The 23,761-nt window shown below is 42.2% G+C and overlaps 1 protein-coding gene and 1 long non-coding RNA gene across 5 annotated transcripts in view; one reads left to right on the top strand and one right to left on the bottom strand.

Moving 5' to 3' along the window:
* The window catches only part of LOC140736057 (uncharacterized), a 38,344-nt gene extending 31,426 nt beyond the window's left edge, over nucleotides 1-6,918 (bottom strand). For both annotated transcript variants that reach the window (XR_012100876.1, XR_012100875.1), the window contains exon 1: nucleotides 6,735-6,918. This is a non-coding gene — a long non-coding RNA (uncharacterized lncRNA). The remainder of the gene's footprint in view (nucleotides 1-6,734) is intronic.
* ptgis (prostaglandin I2 (prostacyclin) synthase) overlaps nucleotides 1-23,761 on the top strand; it is a 173,578-nt gene that overhangs the window by 76,199 nt on the left and 73,618 nt on the right. The gene's annotated exons all lie outside the window — the stretch shown is intronic.

The raw sequence follows: 23,761 nt of genomic DNA, 5'->3' as shown, positions 1-23,761 counted from the left end.
CGCCGAGACGTAGGAAGCGAGGTATCGGCTTTTATTGACTGGAAGAATGAACAACACTACATCCTGGGGAATGAGGCAGGGCAACAGGGCTCAGTCGCCTTTATACAGGGGTCTGTGGGAGGAGCCACAGGAGCAGTCAGCAGGGGTCTGTGGGAGGAGCCACAGGAGCAGTCAGCAGGGGTCTGTGGGAGGAGCCACAGGAGCAGTCAGCAGGGTCTGTGGGAGGAGCCACAGGAGCAGTCCAGACAGGTATACGTAGTTCACCACAATTACTCCCTGCTTTCTGTCACTGAGCCAATTTGGAGTCTGAATTGCCACTCCGCATATAGAGATATGTTTTTTTTGAATAGCTTCTCCCAACTCTGCTATGTTTTGTAACTCCAAAAATTACTGTGGCCTTGGAGCATCCAGCACTGCTCTGGTTTTCCAGCACACTTGTGTAATTCTTATGCGTCATGGTGTGACCACAGTCAGTGTTGCTTGGTTTAAGGAATTTATATTTACAGCATTATGCTCTGAGCCCATATTCTCCTAGTATCTTTAACACAAGCTTCAGATTTTGGAGATGTTCTTTGTCATCCTTACCGGTACAATGATGTCATCCAGATAACACGGAGTGCCTGGGTAGTCTTCCAGCACCTGGCCCATCGCTTCCTGCCAGAGTGCAGGTGCAGATGCTACTCCAAAAATAAGCCTATTATAAGCCCTTGTGTGTGTTTAAGGTGAGAAACACTTTGAACTCTTCTTCCATCTCCATCTGTAGGTCGGCCTCAGTTAAGTCCAGTTTGCTGAAGTGATTCCCTCCAGAAAGATTTGCAAAGATATCCTCTATCCTGGACAGAGGATATCAACCTATTTTCGGTACTGGGTTGATGGTGACCTTAAGATCACCATAGATCCTGGCAAACTTATTCTTCTTGGCTACGGTGACCACTGGCCTTGCCCATAGGCTATGTATACTCAACCTTGGAAAGATTTATTTCATCCTCCATGCAATCTAGCTCACTGGCTACTTTATCACAGTTGGACAGGCTTTGTAAGACTTTGGTGTGGCATTTTCATTTAACATTATTTTACCCTTGAGTTTTCCAATGCAATCCTTGAACTCTACTGTGGCATCATCCAGATTCGCTTTCAGTTAATTCTTTTGCAGAGGATGTGGCATGGAGGATGAATCTCCAATGAAGTTGTAGTTGTCTCTGCAATCACATTGCCCAATGCTGGCCCTCCTGGTTTTATCACTTACAAGCCCAATGTGGCTTGCTGGTTGTTGTATTTCACTTTTACGAATGTCATTCCTACAGGAGTTACATTTTCTTCAGTATAATTTCTTAGTTGGAAATCTGCAGACCAGTTTATTATCTTTAAAATCAAACTAATTTTGTGGAATGATTTTAAAAAAACTGACTTCAATTCCACTTTAATGAATTTGCCATTCACTTCTGGTGTAAGTCATATTGGTTGTCTCCAGTTAATTTTCACATTATAAACCTTATGCTCCCTAGATCGGTGTCACTGTCATCATTATCAGATTTTTCAGCAACAGTGTGCAGATTAGTGCTCTCTTTGAATCTACAACTTGACTTTTTATCTTTTTATCTTCTATTTAGTTTTGTCTGCCTGAAATGCTCTTTGAATGTGTCCAACCTTGTTATATTTTCTGCAGTTTTTGCCTTTAAATCTGTGCATGTGAGCACCTGCCCCAGTAACACAATTTATTTGGCCAGTCAGGTTTCTATTTAGATGCTGCAATTTGTTCAGGCTCACTTCTATTTCTGACTGCAACTCATTTGCATCTCTGGCTGATGTTTACTTTGATATATTGTTTTCAACTGCTGTTTTAAATGTGAGTTCTGTTTCACTTACGAGCCATTTTTGAATGATTCCTTGTAAGATTGCACAAACTAATGATCTCTCAGTGCATCATTAAGTCATTTACTGAACTGATAATGCTTAAACAACTTCTTTTCAGCAACATAAGCTGAAATGGACTCCCCTTCTTTTTGATTCATCTTAGGAAACTTAAAGCATTCAGCAATCAACAATGGTTTTGGGTCTAAACATTTCTGCATTACTTTTATGATATTAGCAAAGCTCATTTTGGCTGGTTTGGTTGGAGCAGTTAAGCTTCCAAACAAACTGTATGCTCTTCCACCTATTACACTCAGCAAAACTGGCACTTGTTTCTCATTGGCTATTCCATTTGCTTTAAAATGCTGCCCAGTTCACTTAGTACACAAACTCTAGTTATTGAGTACATCTACCTTACTGATGCAATCAGCCATTTCAGATTTTTGAAAAATTTATGATTATTATCACCCAGTATTCACTCTTTATGAACCCATGAATTTCATCTATTTTCTGCCTTTTTTAAACTCTACTCTTTCTCCATCTTGCAAGGAAACCATGCTGCACTTTAAAAAAAATCTCTAATGTCTCACTGAGCTTCGAACTTGAGTTTGTTTGAACACTTAGTCATCGCCACTGTTATGTGTTGTCACTCCAAAAACTAATCAAAAGAAAACATAGGAGAGCCATGGATAACTAGTGTCTACTTAGTTCTTTACTTTAATGAAGCATGCCCATATGATGTGGTGGTGTAATGACATATACCATTCACGTACTTTTACATACAGATGTATAACCCATAATGAATTATTCAAACAACAAAGAATACTTAATCAAACAATATATTTACAATATTACTCAGATATTACTGAAATATTAAATACACAACAAACATTACCTCACCTATCCTGCCAAACCAATTTCCACTTAACTACTTTCTTCATAACCACTTCTACTAAGAGAAGTTCTTCTTTTACAGCTTTGGTACTTGGTAACCTCTATGCAGTCTTTGCACTGACAGCATCTCAGGAGTATTGTATCAATTGAATTTCATCACTATTATTCCCCTAATGCCTTTTCATTTTTCAGAAGTTCACTGTCCTATCTTTTCCCTTGAACTAGTAACAGGCTACGTGCATGTTTATTTTCCAATCCACTGGCTGAGCTAGTTTAAATTCCACCTGGCAGCATTAGAAAACCCACTTGTACAGTGCAACCAGTTTGATGAGTCTAATCAGAGTGAAACTCAATGTGAAGGAATTTGAAACCATCCCTCCACATCACGTCTCCAACCACCATCTGCGTTGCCCTCCAGTTTCAACATACACTGATGCACAATAATGGCAGTAATCCAGAGATTGCTATCATGCGTGTTATTGCTTAATTTCTTTCCTAACCCATTTCAAATATGTCTGTAGCTTCAGACATAAAATATTTGTGTTAGCTCTTTTGTTAGTCATATCATTGGTACCAAAATGGACCATATCTTTTGGTCCTTGACAGTCTTCATCCAAAATGTTCTGAAGCACTTACTGATACTAATGTACATAGCAGTAAAAGGAGGCAACATATCATCCTGGAATTACATTTCAAAGGGCACAGATGTCTCACTGGTCCCCTATGTATAGAATCCTTGGCAAATATTGTTCCCTTGAATTTCTCCTCTGTCCTTCCCTGTGCCACATCCTACACTCATCAGGAGAACACTTGAATCTTCAGTATTTAGAACTGAATTCTACTGAGAAATCTGACTTTAGCAGGTCTCCTAAACTATTTGCCTGTTCCTTTACAGCTGTGTGTCATGGTCCGGTCCGTGAAGTCCACGTTCTGGTTCACGGTCTGGTTCGTGGATTCTGGACTCTGGGTCTTCTGGCTGTCTGTTGTTTCAGTTGAGCTTAATCACAGACACCTGATTCTCAAATTGGGGTGGGAATATAAGTGGCCCTGGGTTCAAGTGTGGTTGCTGGTTTGTCTTGTTGGTACCCTGTCCTTGCCTTTGTGGGGTAAGTCAGGCTGTTCTTGCTGTTACCCTACAGTGGGATCTGTCCCTTCCTGTCTTTGCCTCTGTTGGGTAAATCAGGCAGTCTTTGCTGTTACCCTGAGGCTGGACAGTTCACTTCCTTCCCTCTGAAGCCTGGCCTGTAGCCCTGCCGGCAACCTTGCCTGCGTCCTCGCCTGCATCGCTGTCAAGTTCAACCACCGGAGTGAGACTGGAGCCTTGTCACGCCAACAGAAGGAACTATCTATGGTTGAGCTTGGAACTGTCTCTTTGTGTCCCTGTGTTTAGTGTCTGTGTATGAGTCCTGGCCCTATGTCCTGTCCCTAAGGAGGGGTCCTGACTCTGTGTAAAGCCCTGGCCTTGTGTCCTGTCCCCAAGGAGCGTTCCTGTGCTCCGTGTCCACGGCTCAGCGTTCCCGTGCTCCGTGTCCAAGGCTCTGTGGAGGTTCCAGTCCATGTCCAAGTCGTAGCCTGAGCTTCATGTCCTTGTCCAGCCCTGGAGTCCCGCATCCTGCCCCCGCATCCAGTCCTGTTGCCTTGCCACGTCCAGTCCTCACCTGGATCCGGAGTCTGCACCAGAGTCAAGACCCAGGTTCTTGGTCCCTGTCCAGTCTCTGGCTTGGAGTCCTTGTCCAGGTTCCTAGTTCCTTGTCCAGGTCCCTCTTTCCTAATCTAGTCCTAGCCCATGCTCTGTCTCCTAGTCTTGTCCAGGGCCTGTGTCTTGTCCAGCGTTGTTTCTTTCCCACTTCCCTTGCTTTCTCAATACACCTAGTCCTCTCCCTAGTACTTCAGTGTCTGTGTCTTGCATTTGGGTCTGTTCCTTATGCCCACCCCATGATACTGTGTGCTAGTCCCCACGTCACCTCATCCCTCTATACCAGCATGGTCTTGGCCTGTGGTGCAACCACTTCCTGAACCATGTTAATATTGGAAGTCTCACATGCCTGGATAGACCACATTGACATCAGCTATTGTTCATTCTCTGAAACAGAGTGCTTACAATTCTCCGCATGGGAACATGACTTGCAAGTGGTTTCCAAGACAAAATATGAATCCTGCAATTTCCAAAGTGTGCATTCCATAAATCTGAGATGCCATGAAGTGCCTTTATATTTTGGAATTAGTCTGGTAAGTACCAGAAAAATATTCTCACTCTCAATGCTGTGTAATCTTCTGCTCACCAAAATCTGAGTTTCATACTCAGATTTTAGCATGAAACATTGTATTGTTGGACTCTGTGTGTGCATACACGAGGGGTGATTGATAAGTTCCTAGCCTAAGGTAGGAGTCAATTTTAGAAACTTAGCACATTTATTTTTTAACATAGTCCCCTCCTACATTTACACACTTAGTCCAGTGGTCGTGGAGCATACGGATCTTGGACCTCCAGAAAGTGTCCACAGCAGGGGTGATTGATAAGTTTGTGGCCTAAGGTGGAAGGAGATGAGTTATTAACTTCAAACTTTCTGCATAATCAAAGAGTTGAACTGCATGTGCATGGAACGAGAGCTGTATAACTCATCTCCTCCTACCAGTTCTAGCCAGCCAACTAATTAAAAGTGCAATTGTCATCAGCAAGTAATGTATTCATATTAACAATGCAAAATAAACATCATGCCAAATGATGCCAAAGTTAAGTTAAATACTAACGTCAAAACATTAACTAAATTCTGGAAAGAATTCTATTCCTATAATAATTGAAGTACCCACTGGTGAACTGAATTGAAGTGGCACTCTGTTTCCCTGCTGCTACAGTTCTGGAGTTGGGTATGGTTGTATGCAGATCTCACACACCAGAGCAATGGATCGTCACAATCCATTAAGTCACTTTTACAATTTGCAATATGTGACAATTTACAACAGAAATGAATTGCTTCATTTTTGGTCATTTTAATTCTTTAACAAAACTAGAAGCTTTTACTTTCCTTTAGTATGTTAGGCAAAGGTGCTATATTCTGTTCTCCCAAGGTTCATTAACAGGTTCTGACCAAGTGATTTAACTATTGTCCCAAGCCACAAACACCCTCCAGTGCTAGTAACTCGCTGATTGAATATTAATACACAACCCTAAAAATCAATTGGGTCTCTTTCTGATGTTTTATAATGAATGGATTGAGCAGCTTGTAGTTGTTATTATAATCAAGTTAAGGAGTGTATGTAGCTTCCATGATGTATAATTGAGTACACTAACATCACGAGGAATAAATATGGAAGAGATGTCAGCAACTTTGAAATGAGTTGTAAGCATTGAATCTTCATCACCAGAGATTTTAGCCACCTCAAATGAACTGATGAAAACAGTTAGTGAAAGACGGAAATGATATTAAATTTATGAGAGTGTAGCAACTTGTATTTTATGCACCGGAGATAAGAATTCTAACAAGCAACAAGTCACAAGAACACAAAACAATGGAAGCAGAAACAGGTCACTTGCTCCCTCATACTGGCTGATCAACCCCAGGTCTCTACTTCTCTTCTACTGTGACTGAAGCCCTCAATCCCCTTATCTTTCAAAATATTTTCTACTTCTTCTTTAAATACTTTTAATAATTTGGCCTCCACAATTCTCTGTGGAACAGAATTCCAGAGATTTACTACTCTCTACACGAAGATATCTCTATATAGTTCTGTTTTTAAAAATATGGCCTCTTACCTTGAAACTGTGTCTCCTCATTGAAGATTCTACCACCCCATCTCCCAAGTCATGCTCTCTTAATCTACTATTGTTGTTGTTCCTTTCCACGTTTTGCGATGCATCGGGTGGCAACCTTGCTGTTTCTTTAGCATTTGCCTATTTTTTATGAGGCCGAGTTGCTAGCTTGACACTCAACACAGCATGGATGGGAAGCATGCAAGAAGCTGGCCAGATTCAAACCAGAACCACTTACCTCGAAGTCCAGTGGATGACTTAAGCTCCTATAACTTTCATTCTATGAAATAACTACTCATTCTTCAATACTCCAACGAATACAGGTCCATCTTGTTTTGCCTTTGTCATGACAATGTTCTCATTCCAGTAATCAGTACCATTAGGAATTTCATTAACTTCTACTTCTTTTATCAGTTATGTTTCATCCCTCAGTGTAGGATGCAATAATGATTCATTTATAAAGGCTTTGGAGCTTAGATATAGGGAAGTGTTGCTGTAATTGTACAGAATGTTATAGCACCATATTGTACAGGAACAAGAACTTTGGCAATCAAGGCCTATGCTGCCAATTTTGGTTTAGGTTACACGTGGCCCTCTGCTGACAATTTTGGTCCCTCTACATAACTGCAATGGAAGAGATTCACCAGGCTAATTTCCCGGATGAGAGGACTGATCTAAACTGGTCAAATCTGTAAGCCCAACCACTTTCAGAGTCTTTATCAATAACCTTTACTTTAATTATAAGATCAGAAGTGAAGGGTGTTACTAAGAGTTCTGTGATTTTCTATTTCATTCCCAATTCGTCGGTGAAGAAACTAACCCACACTTGTGTGCAGCGGCTCCTCGTAACGTTTAGGCCTGGGCTGCGATGTTGTGAGTAATGTTTATTTCATGCAGAGCAAGGCAATGACTAGAGAAGAACAAACAACCTCCTTATGACATTCAACACTGTTACTATTACAAAAGATCATATATTTTAATGATTTAAAATAAACTACAAAAACAAAATATTTATGCTAATGCTGAACTTAAATATATGCCACATAACCTTCCATCCAAGTTAATAGCTTTTAGTATATACAGTGCTTTCAATGAGTGACATTTGTATATTAGACCATAAGTCTACAAGACATAGGAGCAGAATTTGATCATTGCTGATTTATCTTTCCTCTTAACTCCAATCTCCTACCTACCTCCCACAACATTTGTTGCTCTTAATAATCAAGAGCCTATCAACCTCTGCTTTAAATATACCCAATGACTTGGCTTCTACAGCTCTCTGTAGCAATGAAGTCCACAGATTCACAAAATTAAAAAAAATCAGTAAGTGCGAAATACACTGAAATAACAAGAATCTGCACAATCTATTTCACAATAAACATGAAAGAACTGCATTTCAGCTTGCACGTTCATAAAATGTAGAAATATTGAGGTGATTAAAGTTACAAATATCTAAATATCAAATTCAACAGATAACCCGCCATAACAAAATCTCTCGCACAAGTTGATAGGCTTTTTCCATTGAGAGTAGGGGAGATTCAAACAAGAGGACATGAGAGTTAGGGGGCAAAAGTTTAGGGGTAACTCAAGGGGGAACTTCTTTACTCAGAGTGGTAGCTGTGTGGAATGAGCTTCTAGTAGAAGTGGTAGAGGCAGGTTCGGTATTGTCATTTAAAGTAAAATTGGATCGGTATATGGATAGGAAAGGAATGGAGGGTTATGGACTGAGTGCGGGCCAGTGGGACTAGGTGAGAGTAGGTGTTCAGCATGGACTAGAAGGGCTGTGATGGCCTGTTTCCGTGATGTAATTGTTATATGGTTATAAATAAAAGTCCACAAATATCTGCTTTTTAGTTGCATCGGCTGAAAGATTGACATTTACCACAGTATACATGGGATATCTGCCCTGCTTTTCTGTATTATTAATATATTTAGCTGTGTTGGTGCATGGCCAAGTGGTTAAGGCGTTCGTCTAGTTATCTGAAGGTCGCTAGTTCGAACCTTGGCTGAGGCTGTGTGTGTGTCCTTGAGCAAGGCACTTAACCACACATTGCTCTGCGACGACATCAGTGCCAAGCTGTATGGGTCCTAATGCCCTTCCCTTGGACAACATCAGTGGCATGGAGAGGGGAGACTTGCAGCTTGGGAAACTGCCGGTCTTCCATATGTTACATACCCGTGGGTATCTTGTACTTGTCACGTGACAGTGGTGTTGAAGCTATACTGGACTTAAGGTAGTGGTCTTGTGATGGTGGAGTGACGTCATTTTCCCACCAGTAGAGATCATGTGACAGGTTTTTTTTACAGGGTATAAGAGGAGGACCCCTCCCTGTGAGGAGGGGCAATTCGTGGCTGGATTTGCCATTTTGACTCCATGCCACTGCGTGGTCCAATATTATGACGCAGTTTGGTTGAAAGATGGAGTTTTATTTAATGCCTAAAGTTTAAAAGGTCATTGCCGGCAGTTTCTTTATAACACTGCCAGTTAAAAATCAGTGGAGAGTGAAGATCGGAGTTCAGGAGCTAAAAGATCGAGGAAAGTCAATTTTGATGGTGAAACAGGTTCGACCTTGTTTGATCCTCATTCGGAAGGAATTCGTTGGCTGTGCTCGTGTTAACCCCTGTGAATAGCAGAAAGGGTTGGGTACAGTTTTGTAAAGGAAAGGTCAGTGCCTTTAAGCCGTTTCATTTTCATCTTCGTAAATTCTCCGGGAAAAGTATAGTTCGACTGGGAACCACAACAACACGACGTGAAAGAGAATTTAAATCATCTAAAAAGTCTCTCCTTTAATGGACTGTAAGCATTTTGAACTTTTGCAGCACTACTTTGAAGAATTGTTTTTGCAACATCGCTTTAAGAACTGTTTTCGCTTTATTCCTTTAAGAACTGTTTAAGCTGCTGCACAGCAGCTGATTTCCGGTTACATTAGTGGTTTGTTTACTTTTGGGGGTTTGTTTTTCAGTGTTTAATAAATGTTTTATTTGTTATAAAAACCCGGCCTCACTTATATATTTACTGTTGCTGAATCCGTAACACATAAAGAAAACCTTGCCCAGGCTTGCGCTCCAACGTGCAAATCCATTGTCTATCGAGACTAACGGGGGCCTACACTACACATATTTAGCCACAACGTAGAATGTGCACACCACATGATAAAACCTACAATATATTCTAATAAAAGTAAATTAACATCTGTCTTAATCTATTTTTCCAACAGATGATGCAATTCTTAAATCATGATGTTCGCTCTGCACTTACAATATGATTGCCATTAATAGCCTCAAGTAGCAAAACCACAGTACTTTGACTAACTGGTTTTCCAAAATGGCGTGTGCCAGAACTCATGCTTTATTTTGAGATAATAATTTTTAACTCACTTAACTCACAGAGCAATGGCCATCAGGTTTACCTTTCATCCCCTATTAACGCTGATTTACTGAACTTATTTACGGCACTATTTTCATAAGTTTTATTTAACAGCTATGTTGCAAATCAATATCGGAGGGTGATCCCTGTAAGGGTATGAACACTTAAACCCAATACTATGCAGGCTGAAAATTTATATGTTCAATTACTTGAGGAGCATAGTTGAATTTTATTAAATATGATAACAATTCTGATGTGGTTTACTTAGCTTATCTACACAAGTACAGCAATGGATACATTGCCATTTATAATTTATCATTATAGTCAGAAAAAGTTTAAAAATTAGATCCATGTTCTTTGGAGTTCAGATGAACAAGGAGTGAACTTATTGAAACATGGAAGATCCTTAGGGGGCAAGGCAGGGAAAATATTGAGATGTGGGAGAATCTCAAATGAGCAGACGTACTTACAAGATTGGAGGCCAGTGATTCGAAAGTGAGGGGCATTGGAGCAATTTCTGGCAGAGAATGATGAATCCCTGAAATTCTCTACCCAAGAGGATTTTGAAGACTGCATAGGGTTTTTTTTTTCAGGTATAAGTTTAAAAGATCAGAATCAGAATCCTTTATTATTGCCAAGTACGAGGACACATACAGGGAATTTGACGCTGGTTTCCCTGAGCTCTCTCTGTACAGAATTAAAGACAAACAGAACAATAGTGCAAATAATCATAAACTATATACAATGAGGTCCCCCTCATTGAATGTACAGGTGGACTTGATTTATAATAGACTAAAATTCAAGTGTTCATAAGACTGATGGCATACGGAAAGAAACTGTTCTTGTACCTATTTGTCCTGGCATACAGTGATCTAAAGCGCCTACCAGAAGGAAGGAGTTGGAACAGGTGATGTCCAGGGTGTGATGGGTCTACAATAATGCTGTTTGCTCGCTTCCTGACTCTAGATGCATACAAGTCCTGGACTGAGGGCAGCTTCACACCAATAATCCTTTCCACAGCCCTGACGGTTCTTTGGAGTCTATTCTTGTCTTGTTTGGTAGCTGATCCAAACCAGACAGTGATGGACGAATAGAGAACAGACTGGATTATTCCTGAATAGAATTGAATCAGCAGCTCCTGAGGCAGGTTGTACTTCCTGAGTTGATGTAGGAAATACAACCTCTGCTGAGCCTTTTTAATAAGAGTGTCCACGTTGGGTGTCCACTTCAGGTCCTGGCAGATTGTAACACCCAGAAATCTGAAGGTCTCCACAGCAGACACAATATTGTTGAGTATAGTGAGTGGGGGCAGTATTGGGGGGCTCCTCCTGAAATCCACTGTCATCTCCACAGTCTTCAGCGTATTTAGCTCCAGATTGTTCTGACCACACCAGAGGGCCAGCCGTTCCACCTCCCGTCTGTACGCAGACTCATCACCGTCTCCGATAAGGCCAATGACAGTTATGTCGTCTGCAAACTTCAGGAGTTTAACAGATGGATCCTGTGAGGTGCAGTCATTAGTGTAAAGGGAGAAGAGCAGTGGGGAGAGCACACATCCCTGGGGGGGCACCGGTACTGATTGTCCGGGTGCTAGAGATGATGCTCCCCAGCCTCACTTGCTGCACCCTGTCAGTCAGGAAGCTTGTGATCCACTGACAGATGGCGGGGGAGACAGTAAGCTGGGTGAGTTTGGAGTGGAGGATTTCTGGGACGATGGTGTTAAACGCTGAGCTGAAGTCAACAACCAGGACCCTCACAGAAGTTCCTGGTTTGTCGAGGTGTTGAGAATATAATGCAGTCCCATATTAACTGCATCATCCACTGACCTATTTGCCCGATAAGCCAACTGCAGGGGGTCCAGCAGGGGGCCTATGATGTCCTTCAGGTGAGCCAACACTAGTCTCTCAAAGGACTTCATGACCACAGATGTCAAAGCAACTGGCCTGTATTCATTTAGTCCCTTGATAGTGGGTTTCTTAGGGACTGGAATGATAATGGAGCACTTGAAGCAATGAGGGACTTCACACAGCTCCAGTGATCAATTGAAGATCCGTGTGTAGATGGGGGCCAGCTGATCAGCGCAGGTCTTCAGGCAGGAGGGCGACACACCGTCTGGGCCTGGAGCTTTCCTGGTCTTCAGCCTCCAGAACAGCTGACTCACCTCCCTCTCGCAGATCCTAAGTGCAGGTACAAGGGGGTTGAAGTGAAGGGGGGGTAGGGGGAGCAGTTTTTGTAATGTGGGGTGAGAAAGTGGATACTAAGATGTCAGGGTGATGGATGATGGTGGTTGCAGGTAGGTCTGTGTTTTGGCTGGAGGGAATGAAAGTGTCGAATCTACAATAAAACTTGTTCAGATCATCAGCCAGTTGATGGTTGTCCACAGCCTGAGGGAATGGTTTCTTGTGGTTGGTGATCTCTTGGAGCCCCTTCCACACTGACACTGGGTCGTTGTCTGAAAACCTGTTTTGCCGTTTTCCAATGCAGCGTTTCTTCACTGCCTTAATCTCCCTTGTCAGTGTGTTCCTGGCTCGTTTGTACAGAATCCTGTCCAGTCTTCTGTACACATCCTCCTCCTCCCGATGAAGCTGCCTGAGTTGTGATGTGAACCAGGGCTTGTTGTTATTGAATGTGCAGAAAGTTTTTGTTGGAATGCACATGTATTCACAAAAACTGATGTATGAGAATCTTGAAATTAAAGGTTATAGGGACCTGGCAAAGAAGTAGAGATAAGCTACAATAATATTGAAGAGGTGCCAAGCCTGAGGGGCTTTGTGGTCCATTTCTCCTACTATTTCCTTTTGACTGTTATGAAGCAATATAAAATTCAGCTGCGTATCCTGCTCTTACTCATCATGTTGCAACTTCTGATGCATAATGAGATTGCACAAATAATTTTAAGAAACAAGAATTTAGATTGTAATTGGCCTACAAACACCTTGATCTCACAAAAGGATTGGCCATACCTGCTAAGTGGATGAATAGTGCCAATATCTCCTCGTCTTCAATCCGAGTCTACTCAATTCTTTACAAAGGTACTATCAAACCAAATTGTTATTTTAGGCGCCTTGCAATTATTTGCTGCACCACATCTTTTATATACCAAACTTATGATCACAGCTGTGTTAATAAAAAGAGCACAGGTCCAAAGCTTCCAAAAGGAGTCAAAAAGAATCTACAAAAGAATCAGATTCTCTAATGGAGTTCACAAATACAGTTTGCAATGGTGTGGGCAATGAGAGGTGGACTAACTTAATCAAAAAAAACTTCTCAATCTCTTTCTTTAAAAGCAAGTCATACCCATTACTTTAAGTAACAGCAGGGGCAACGTTTTATTTTGTCCTTCACCATGACATCCAGTATCTATTCTGATTCTGGAAGCTTTTTTTTTAATCTTGTGGTTCTATAGCCTAGGAATGACAAGAGCTTTTTAAAATAAAAAATAACTCAATTTTTCTTCCAAACAGATGTGTAATGTCACCTCTAACAAAAAGTACAGGGCTTGCTATTAAAAATCTGTAGCAGCTTAATTTACTTATGCAGATATGTTTATTGCCAAATTTGAGGAGGGGCAGTGTTACGTACCCTGTAACTGGGTGTCTAACCAGCAAAGATAGAAGAATCCATTGGAGTCTGGTGGTACTATATTCAAAAGTGTTTATTAGTAAAATACACAAATCAATATCAATAATGCAAATATATAGATAATACACATTAGTAATAATAAACCTAAAAATGTGGGTATAATAATAATCAATAATAAACAAGCTCTATCGATGTCTAGGGGATAATGAATTGTCATATGTGAAGATAAAGTTCAGTTCATACATGCTGAGGTAGATGTTGGTTGTTGTGTTGTAATCGTGAGAGAGAGAGAGAGAGAGAGAGAGAGAGAGAGAGAAAACAGCTACAGGTAGGCAAACCTTCCTTTACGTTCTTGATCCGTCGTTTTGTTGTGGCCATTCAGATATGACCCCTCTGTCCTTCAGCTGGACCGTTCTTCTGTGGTGGACTCATCACTCTGGCATGAGTGGACACACACACAAGCCCCCACCAGCCCCGCCGTAACACTGTGAGTTAAACTGACCGATCTCTTTGTTCGGTCTCCGATGCCCCACACCTTCCGTGGGTTCCAACGCTCAATAGTGTGTCTCCTGGTGTGTCTGAGGGGTATCTCCCCAGACCTCACTTTTATCCCTACTCACGGGGTCTCAGTTGTCAATCAATTTTGAATGGCTGTGTCCATCAAACCAGCCCACTCCAGCTGTCCACTGAGGAATTTTAATGAACAGAATGGTACAAGATAAACAACCCTCTCAGAAGCCATAAGTCTTTCAGAAGTCATAATATGGTGAATCAACAAGTCTCTCTCCCCTGCTTTATCTCTCCCTTATCTGTAGCAGATGTTCCAGTTCCAGCATGTTTTCCCTTACATCTCTCTCTCTCTCTCATTAGCAGCATAGCAACAGTAACGGTTTGTGATTCTCCCAAGGGGTGGGGGGGGACGGGACATGGGCAACTCTGCACCCTTCTGCCCATCAGAGCTGTTCATCCTTCATAACAGCAGCATTCCCTCAAAACAGAACTTATCAACACTGAAGAAAATAATGCATCTTCAAATCCAAAATTATTTTGATTATACTTAATTAATAAAATTACTAATTTGCAGTTTATGTGTATAATCTCAGCAATATCTTGAATAATGGAGGGGGGAAACAGACAAATTGCTGTAGACATAAGAAAAGGAAACTAATGCTAGATGAATTTTTAATCTATTATTTAGTAATACTATAACACTGAAATGGCGGTTGTTCAAAATTAAATAGTACAGGAGAAGACTCCTCCACTTCTAGCTTGTTATGCCATTAAATCCTTTTTCAAGAGTGCATATTTCCAGTGTTTGTTCTTAAACTAAAGAATACCAGCTGTTTATAATTAAAAGGAATACACTTCTAAATGCATAAATTGTCATTTATGTATAAAGCTAATTTGTAGATGTGTTTAGTCATCAAGTCAAAGATAATCTTTTTAGGGTGCATAGCATTCCCCGTCCAGTCTGCGGACAACATTTTTACCTAAACACCAATGTGCAATCTACCAGCCACTTTCAAGGAATTATCTCAAACACAGCTAATTTACCTTATTAGTAATACCCACCCTTAACATAATTCATACGTGATATAGAATCAAAATGATAAAGAATAAAAAAATGACAGAGTCATAGAATGCAAATAGAGGCCATTTGGCCTCGAAGTGGCCCAAAAGTTACTGCTGCTCCATACCTTCAGGGACACAGACTTAATTGCTCCAGAGCTTGCACTCCATGACTGCATTGGTTTCCCCTAAGCGTTCCAGTTTCCCCCTGCATCCTAAGGTTAACTGCCTCCTGTAAACGACTTTTTATTATAGGTTAATGGCAAAAAAAGATTTTAAATGTGAATTGATAGGCATGTATAAGAGGGAATAATTTGTAGGGTTAGAAGGACATATGTAAAAGGTGAATGGGTTTAATGGGCTTGCTCCTTAGGAGCCAACATGGGTACAATGGGCCAAATGGCCTCCTCCTTTGTCTGTACAAGATAAAATTGATTCCGTTAGGTTCTGAAGAAACATTTAATTGGTTCTATTCATCATTCATCTGATTTTATTGCCTAATCCTTCAAGTTTCTCAAGCGACACATACAAAACAATGGAGGAACTCGGCAAGTCAAGCGGCAATAGGCGAATATTCCCCTGCTATTTATTGGAGGGAAATAAACAGCCAATGTTTTGGGCTGAGGCCCTCCTTTAGGACTGGAAAGGAAGGGGGCAGAAGCAAGGTGGGAAAGAAGAAAGAGTATGAGCGGGAAGGTGACAGGTGAGACAAAGTGAGAGGGAAATCAGGTGGGTGGGGGAGAAAGGATGAAGTCCTCTTCATGGTGCTCGGATGTGGCTGTCTTGTCACACTCTAGTTCCCCTGAACTGGAACATCTAATGATTAAGTGCCGACCATTCTACTTAGCAAGATACAAATTCGCCTCCGTTATCCTGACTGCAGTTTACATACTACCAAAGGCCAGTGTTGAGCAGGCACTCAAAGTATTGAGTGCCATGATCAGCAAACAAGAATCAGCCTACCCCAACACCTTTCAAATCATTGCCAGGGCCTTCAACCAGGCTTGTTTAAAGAAATCTCTGCCCAAATATCATCAACATGTCATCTGCAGCACAAGGTGTCCTAACATACTCAACCAGTGTTATACAACAATTAGGAATGTCTACCATTTGATCCCTAGACCTCATTTTGGGAACTTTGACCATCCAGCTACCCTCCTTCCTGCATACAGGCAGATGCTAAAGAGCAACACTCCAGAGGTAAGGACAACAAAGAGGAGATCATGTGAGGCAGAAAAGCAGCCACAGGATTGCTTCGAGGCTGTGTTCAAGGTCTCAGAAGATCTGAATGAATACACCACAGGCCATGGTTGTCATAGACTTTATAAAAACAATCACAGACAAGTGTGTCCCCACAAGATCATTCAGAGTCTTCCCTAACCAAAGGCCTTGGATGAACCAGGAGTTCTGCAACCTGCTGAAGTACAGATGAACGGTGTTCGGGTCTGGCGACCAAGTAAAATACAAGAGGTCCAGATACGACCTCCAGAAATCAATCTCAAATGTGAAGGGTAATTCCATACTAAACTTAAATCAATGTAGGATGCTCGACAGTTGTGGGAGGGCTTGAATGCTATTAACTCCAACAAAAAAGTTTCAAAGTTTTGCTCCCAGATGCGTGCAGTGTCTTTTGTGCTCACTTTGACGGTCAAAATTTGGAAGCACCTTCACAAACTCTCACAGACCCCGACGACCTTGTGATTTCAATCTCTGAGGCTGACGTGAGAGCATTCTTCAGGAGGATGAACCCAAGGAAAGCATCCAGCCCAGACAATGTACCTGGTCAAGTACTATGTCTCATGGTCTTAAAGACCTGTGCTGATCTACTGGCTGGAGTTTTCACTGATATCTTTAATTCCTTGTTTTGTCAGTCTGAGGTACCCACCTGCTTCAAGCAGGCTTCAATTATGCTTGTGCCACTTTGAGTCAGGTTACCAAGAGGAACGTGTTAACTTACTCAATGACCATCATCCACCCTGATGAAGTGCTTAAAGAGGTTGGTGATGAAACACATGAACTCCAGCCTGAGAGATGCTTTGCATCAACGCCAATTTGCCTACTGTCACAACAGGTCGACAGCTGATGCCTTTTCATTGGCTCTCAACCTTGGAAATTCTGGATAATGACTTGCATCAGGATAAACTTCATCAATTGTTAGGTATTAATATTGAAGTAGTAAAATGGATTCAACAGTGGCTGGATGGGAGATGCCAGAGAGTAGTGGTAGATAACTGTTTGTCAGGTTGGAGGCCGGTGACTCGTGGTGTGCCTCAGGCACCTGTATAGGGTCCAATGTTGTTTGTCATATACATTAATGATCTGGATGATGGGGTGATAAATTGATTAGTAAGTATGCAGACAATATTAAGATAGGTGGTGTTGTGGATAATGAAGTAGGTTTTCAAAGCTTGAAGAGAGATTTAGGCCAGTTAGAAGAGTGGGTTGAAAGATGGCAGATGGAGTTTAATGCTGGTATGTGTGAGGTGCTACATTTTGGTAGGACTAATCCAAATAGGACATAAATGGTAAATGGTAGGGCATTGAAGAATGCAGTAGAACAGAGTGATCTAGGAATAATGGTGCATAGTTCCCTGAAGGTGGAATCTCATGTGGATAGGGTGGTGAAGAAAGCTTTTGGTATGCTGGCCTTTATAAATCAGAGCATTGAGTATAGGAGATGGGATGTAATGTTGAAATAGTACAAGGCATTGGTAAGGCCAAATTTGGAGTATTGTGTACAGTTCTGGTCACTGAATTACAAGAAAGATGTCAACAAAATAGAGAGAGTACAGAGAAAATTTACTAGAATGTTACGAGGATTTCAGCACCTATGTTACTGAGAAAGGTTGAACAAGGGCATATGTACAAAATTAAGGGAGGGAAGTTTAGGGGAGACATCAGGGGTAAGTTTTTTACAGAGAGGGTTGTGAGTGCCTGGAATGACTTGCCAGGGATGTGGTGGAGGCTAAAACATTAGGGGTATTTAAGAGCCTCTTGGACAGGCACATGGATGAAAGAAAAATGGAGGGTTATGGGGTAGTGTGGGTTTAGTACCTTTTTTTTTAAAGGATTATATATAATTATTATTTAAGGATTTAAGGATAAGGTCCTGTGTAGGTCTGTAGTCTAGTGTAGCTTTATGTGTTGTTTTTTTACGTAGTTCAGTCTAGTTTTTGTACTGTGTCATGTAACACCATGGTCCTGAAAAACATAGTCTCATTTTTACAATGTACTGTACCAGCAGTTATGGTCAAAATGACAATAAAAGTGACTTGACTTGACTTGATATGGGTCGGCACAACATGGAGGGCTGAAGGGCCTGTACTGTGCTGTAGTGTTCTATGGGGGCAAAAGTTTAGGGGTAACATGAGGGGGAACTTCTTTACTCAGAGTGGTAGCTGTGTAGAACAAACTTCCAGTAGAAGTGGTAGAGGCAGGTTTGATATTGTCATTTAATGTAAAATTGGATAGGTATATGGACAGGAAAGGAATTTGAGGGTTATGGGCTGAGTGCAGGTCAGTGGTACTAGGTGAGAGTAAGCGTTCAGCACGGACTAGAAATGCTGAGATGGCCTGTTTCCGTGCTGTAATTGTTATATGGTTATAAATTCCTTTTCATCTCAGTTCTGAAGGGACATCATTTGATTTTGTGGCTATTTTAATTCGCCCACTATTATAAACATCCTCTCCATGTCCACTCTACCTGGGGCTTTCAATATTTAATAGGTTTCTATGAGATGCCCTACAATCCTGTATCTTCTAGTGAGTACAGGCCCAGAGCCATCAAACAGTTCTCATTCATTAACCCTTTCATTCCGATTCTCAGCCCATTCCCATAATTCATTCTTTTGCTCTGATGCTAAATTGCAAAAATGTTGAAGAACTTTAATTACTCCATAACCGTCAGTTATGAGGTCAGAATTATCCACTTGTATTGTAGCTCATCTGCCAACTGAAACATCTATCTTCTTCATCATGTTATCCTGAGATAAGGCTTCAGCAAAAACAACAATCTCCTTAACCTTCTGCACTCAGAAGGACACAGAAAACAAATGAATATCTTCTCCCATTCTAAGTCCTGCCTTGATGCATATCAACATTTTTTTTAACTGATTTAAGATCCTCCAGTACTTCATTATATAAACTAGATACGTAACCAACAGAAAGCTCAATGGGAATTTCTGAAATGGAATCAGGAATTAGCAATACAATTTTGACATTGTGAACTGTGTCTATGATACAAGATTTTGATCAAGTAAATAGTGGCCAATAAAATAGGTAATAATCTTTGAGAATTTTTTTCATAGATATGCTGAAAGGTTATACTAGAACTAATAATATTATGGGGTGATTTAATAGAGCTGCATCCAGTTAAGTAGAGGGAGACAATGCAACACAAAGTGAGTTTCAGACTGCATCAAGTTTTATAAGCTGCAGATATTCTTGTCCAACAAAGTTAAAGAGAACAACAGATCAAGCTGAGGAAGATGAAGCATATTGATGGGGCAGTAGGGTGAGGAAGGGAATAAAGGAAGAAATTAGGATTTCAGGAATGGCCATCAACTTTCAAGAATTTGCAAGTCAGTAAGTTCAGGAAAGCAGTATCTTTGGATGGATCCTGAAACTGTTGGTGTCAGCAGAAGAAGTTCAATGTTTTGGTGAACCAAAAATGAGCAATCATGCTCAAAATCTGACAAAAATGTAAATAAAGAAGTTTAAAACATATCTCCTCCTCCTCCTCATGGACTCCCCGCCCAGGACTTCTACCCGCCCTGGATCTGTTCATCTCTAATTGCTGTCGGGACATTAACCGTCTCGACTTCACCACCCCTTGCTCCAATTCCAACCTTACCCCCTTTGAACGCTCTGCTCTCCATTCCCTCCGCAACAATCCCAACCTTACCATCAAACCCGCTGATAAGGGGGGGGGGGGTGCGGTTGTCGTCTGGCGCACTGACCTGTACGTAGCGGAGGCACGAAGACAACTCGCTGACACCTCCTCTTATCTACCCCTGGACCATGACCCCACTAGGGAGCACCAGTCCATTGTCTCCCAAACCATTTCCGATCTCATCAGCTTGGGAGATCTCCCATCCACGGCCACCAAACTTATAGTTCCCACACCCCGCACTTCCCGTTTCTACCTCCTACCTAAGATTCACAAACCTGCCTGTCCAGGCAGACCCATTGACTCTGCTTGCTCCTGCCCCACTGAACTCATTTCTGCCTATCTCGACTCTGTTTTATCTCCCCTTGTTCAATCCCTTCCCACCTATGTCCATGATACTTCCCATGCTTTACATCTCTTCAAAGATTTCAAGTTCCCTGGCCCCCACCGCCTCATTTTCACCATGGACGTCCAGTCCCTATCTACATCTATCCCCCACCAGGAAGGTCTCCAAGCTCTCTGTTTCTTCCTGGATTCCAGACCCAGCCAGTCACCTTCTACCACCACTCTTCTCTGCCTTGCGGAATTAGTCCTCACCCTTAACAATTTCTCCTTTGGCTCCTCCCACTTCCTCCAAACTAAAGGTGTAGCCATGGGCACCTGCATGGGTCCTAGCTATGCCTGCCTTTTTGTTGGCCATGTGGAGCAATCTATTTTCCAAGCCTACACCGGTATCTGTCCTCCTCTTTTCCTGCGTTATATCGACGACTGCATCAGTGCTGCTTCCTGCACGCATGCTGAGCTCGTCGACTTCATTAACTTTGCCTCCAACTTTTACCCCGCCCTCAAATTCACCTGGTCTATTTCCGACACCTCCCTCCCCTTTCTAGATCTTTCTGTTTCTATCTCTGGAGACAGCCTATCCACCGATGTCTACTACAAACCTACTAACTCCCACAGCTACCTAGACTATTCCTCCTCCCACCCTGTCTCCTGCAAAAATCCTATCCCTTTCTCTCAATTCCTCCGCCTCCGCCCCATCTACTCTCAGGATGAGGCCTTTCATTCTAGGACAAAGGAGATGTCTTCCTTTTTTAAAGAAAGGGGCTTCCCTTCGTCCACTATCAACTCTGACCTCCATCGCATCTCCCGTATTTCACGCACCTCTGCCCTCACCCCATCCCCCCGCCAGCCCACCAGGGATAGAGTTCCCCTGGTCCTCACCTATCACCCTACCAGCCTACAGATCCAACGTATAATCCTCCATAACTTCTGCCACCTTCTACGTGATCCCACCACCAGCCACATCTTCCCCTCCCCCCACTCTCGGCTTTCCACAGGGATCGCTCCCTACACGACTCCCTTGTCCATTCATCCCCCCCATCCCTCCCCACGGACCTCCCTCCGGGCACTCATCCCTGCAAACGGAAGAAGTGCTACACCTGCCCCCACACTTCTTCCCTCACCACCATCCCAGGCCCCCGACAGTCCTTTCAGGTGAGTCACCACTTCACCTGCGAGTCAACTGGGGTGATGTACTGTATCCGGTGCTCCCGATGTGGCCATTTATACATTGGGGAGACCCGCCGCAGACTGGGAGACCGTTTCGCCGAACACCGGCGCTCAGTCCTCCCGCAGTGGCGGGATCTCCCTGTGGCCACACACTTCAATTCCACAGACCACTCCCACTCCGACATGTCTGTCCATGGCCTCCTTTACCATCAAGATGAGGCCACACGCAGGTCGATGGAGCAATACCTTATCTCCCGCCTGGGTAGCCTCCTTCCTGCTGGCATGAACATCCAACTCACTGACCTCCGTTGATACCCCTGCCCCCCCTTACCCCATCCCTATCTATAATTTTAGTCTGGTTCTCTTTCTCTCTCTTTTTCCCCCCTCACTATAATCTCTCCCCCCAGGCCTACCTTTCTTTCTCTTTTATTTCCCATAATTCTCCACCTTCCCCCCCCCCCAGCCCATTTCCCTCCAGCCTATCACTTCCCAGCTCTCTACTTTATCCCTCCCCCCACTTCTTATCCCCCCTCAACCATCCCATGTTACTTCACTCCTGATGATGGGTTTCGGCCCGAAACGTCGTTATTACCTCCTCCCATAGATGCTATCTGGCCTGCTGAGTTCTGCCAGCATTTTGTGTTTTTTAAAACATATCTGCTGTTTTCTGGGTTAGAAAGAAGGAGCAGCTCTGTTACTTACAGCATTAGTTTCTAACATTTCCTTAGGAAGACAAAGTTTCCCAAGTCAGCCTTTTTCAAAATTGTCATTTAATTCAGGGATGAGTAGGCGGAAATTCTAAACTGATTGGATTATTTCCCTGTAATTCCATATACAATTTCCCGAGTGTGGGAAGAGGGGAATGAAACAATATATAATAACAGAGACAAGAATTATAACAGGTGCTGGAAATCCAAAGCAATATACTGGAGGAAATGGGCAAATCAGGCAGCACCAACGGAAATGAACAAATCTTCGACATTTCAGGCCAAGATTCTTCTTCAAGACTGGAAAGGAAATGGGAAGACGACAGAATAAGAAGGTGGGGAGAGGCAAAGGAGGTTAACTGGAAGGTGAAAGGTCAAGCCAAGTGGGTGAGAAAGGCAAAGGTTTGGAGAGAGGAGAAAGGAAAGGAGGAGGGGAGCCAGGGCATATAAGAAGCCAGACTGGGGAATAGAAGAAAGGGGGAGGGGAGGGAATTTTTTTATGAGAAGGAGAAATTGATATTCATACCATCAGGTTGAAAGGTACCTGGACAAAATGCAAGATGTTGCTCCTCCACCCTGAGTGCAGCCTCATCGTTGCAAAAGAGGATGCCGTAGATTGACACGTTTTATCAGAAACGGGAATTGTAATTAGTGCTTGACCAAGAAGAAGTTCTACGTTAGGCAGATAGAGCAGAGTTTCCTAATGAAGTTGTCCACCAATTTATGACAGGTCTCACCAATGAGACTGCATTGGGAGTACCGAATACAATAGACTTGGAAGTATTATTTAGAACACTGAATGGAGATGATGGGGGAGGTGAATGGGCTGGTATAATCATAGCGTCATTGGCTAACTTCATTACTTTAATTGTAAAGAATTTTCCAATGCAGGAGTCATCCAGGCCTAAATTTCATTGGTCAATGTCACTGACTTATTCAGGAAAAGGTTATTCATTTAATGAGGTTGATTGAATTGTTAATGCACAGATTTTACAACTGTTGACTTAATCTCCTTAAGGCTTTGGCAGCATATTTTTGAGGTTCTTCAGAGAATTACATCATGAAAACAAATCCTTCTTTCCTGTAAATCCAAACCAATTTGTATAAATTTGAAATCCAAATCTAGTTATAAACATTTAAAAAAAACAAATTGGGAAACTCAGGAGTTTAGCAGCATTTGTGGAGGCAAAGGAATAATTGTCATTATTGTTTGAGAGCCTGCATCAAGACTGAATGTATAGAGGGAAGTCTGTGTAAAGATGCCAGAAGTTCAAATTCAATTTCAAGTTTGTTTATTGTCATTGGCATGCATACCAAGGGTATAAATGCCATGAAAACTAGCTTTCTGTAGTCATGGTGCAGTATATGACAAACATAGCAAACATATAAGTTAACAGAGATTGTGACAGAGGCTGGGAAATGATAAGTGGAGACAATGGAAGGCTTTAGAGTATGAAATCTAGCAAGAACACAAGGGGATTAGTGGAGGATTAGTGAGAAGTTGCAAACAATTGAGCAACAAGGTTGAGCACCTGGTGGGTGGAATGTGTGGATAATTGGGAAGGAACCAGGTAAAGAGGATTGGAGTACAAGTATGCCCCTTTCAGAACATCAGTAGGAATTTCTTGAGCCAGACACTG

The sequence above is a fragment of the Hemitrygon akajei genome, chromosome 11 (assembly GCF_048418815.1).
Source record: "Hemitrygon akajei chromosome 11, sHemAka1.3, whole genome shotgun sequence".
Classification (NCBI taxonomy): Eukaryota; Metazoa; Chordata; class Chondrichthyes; order Myliobatiformes; family Dasyatidae; genus Hemitrygon; species Hemitrygon akajei.
Note: the sequence above shows the minus strand (reverse complement) of the source record. Positions and strands in the feature narration are given on the sequence as shown.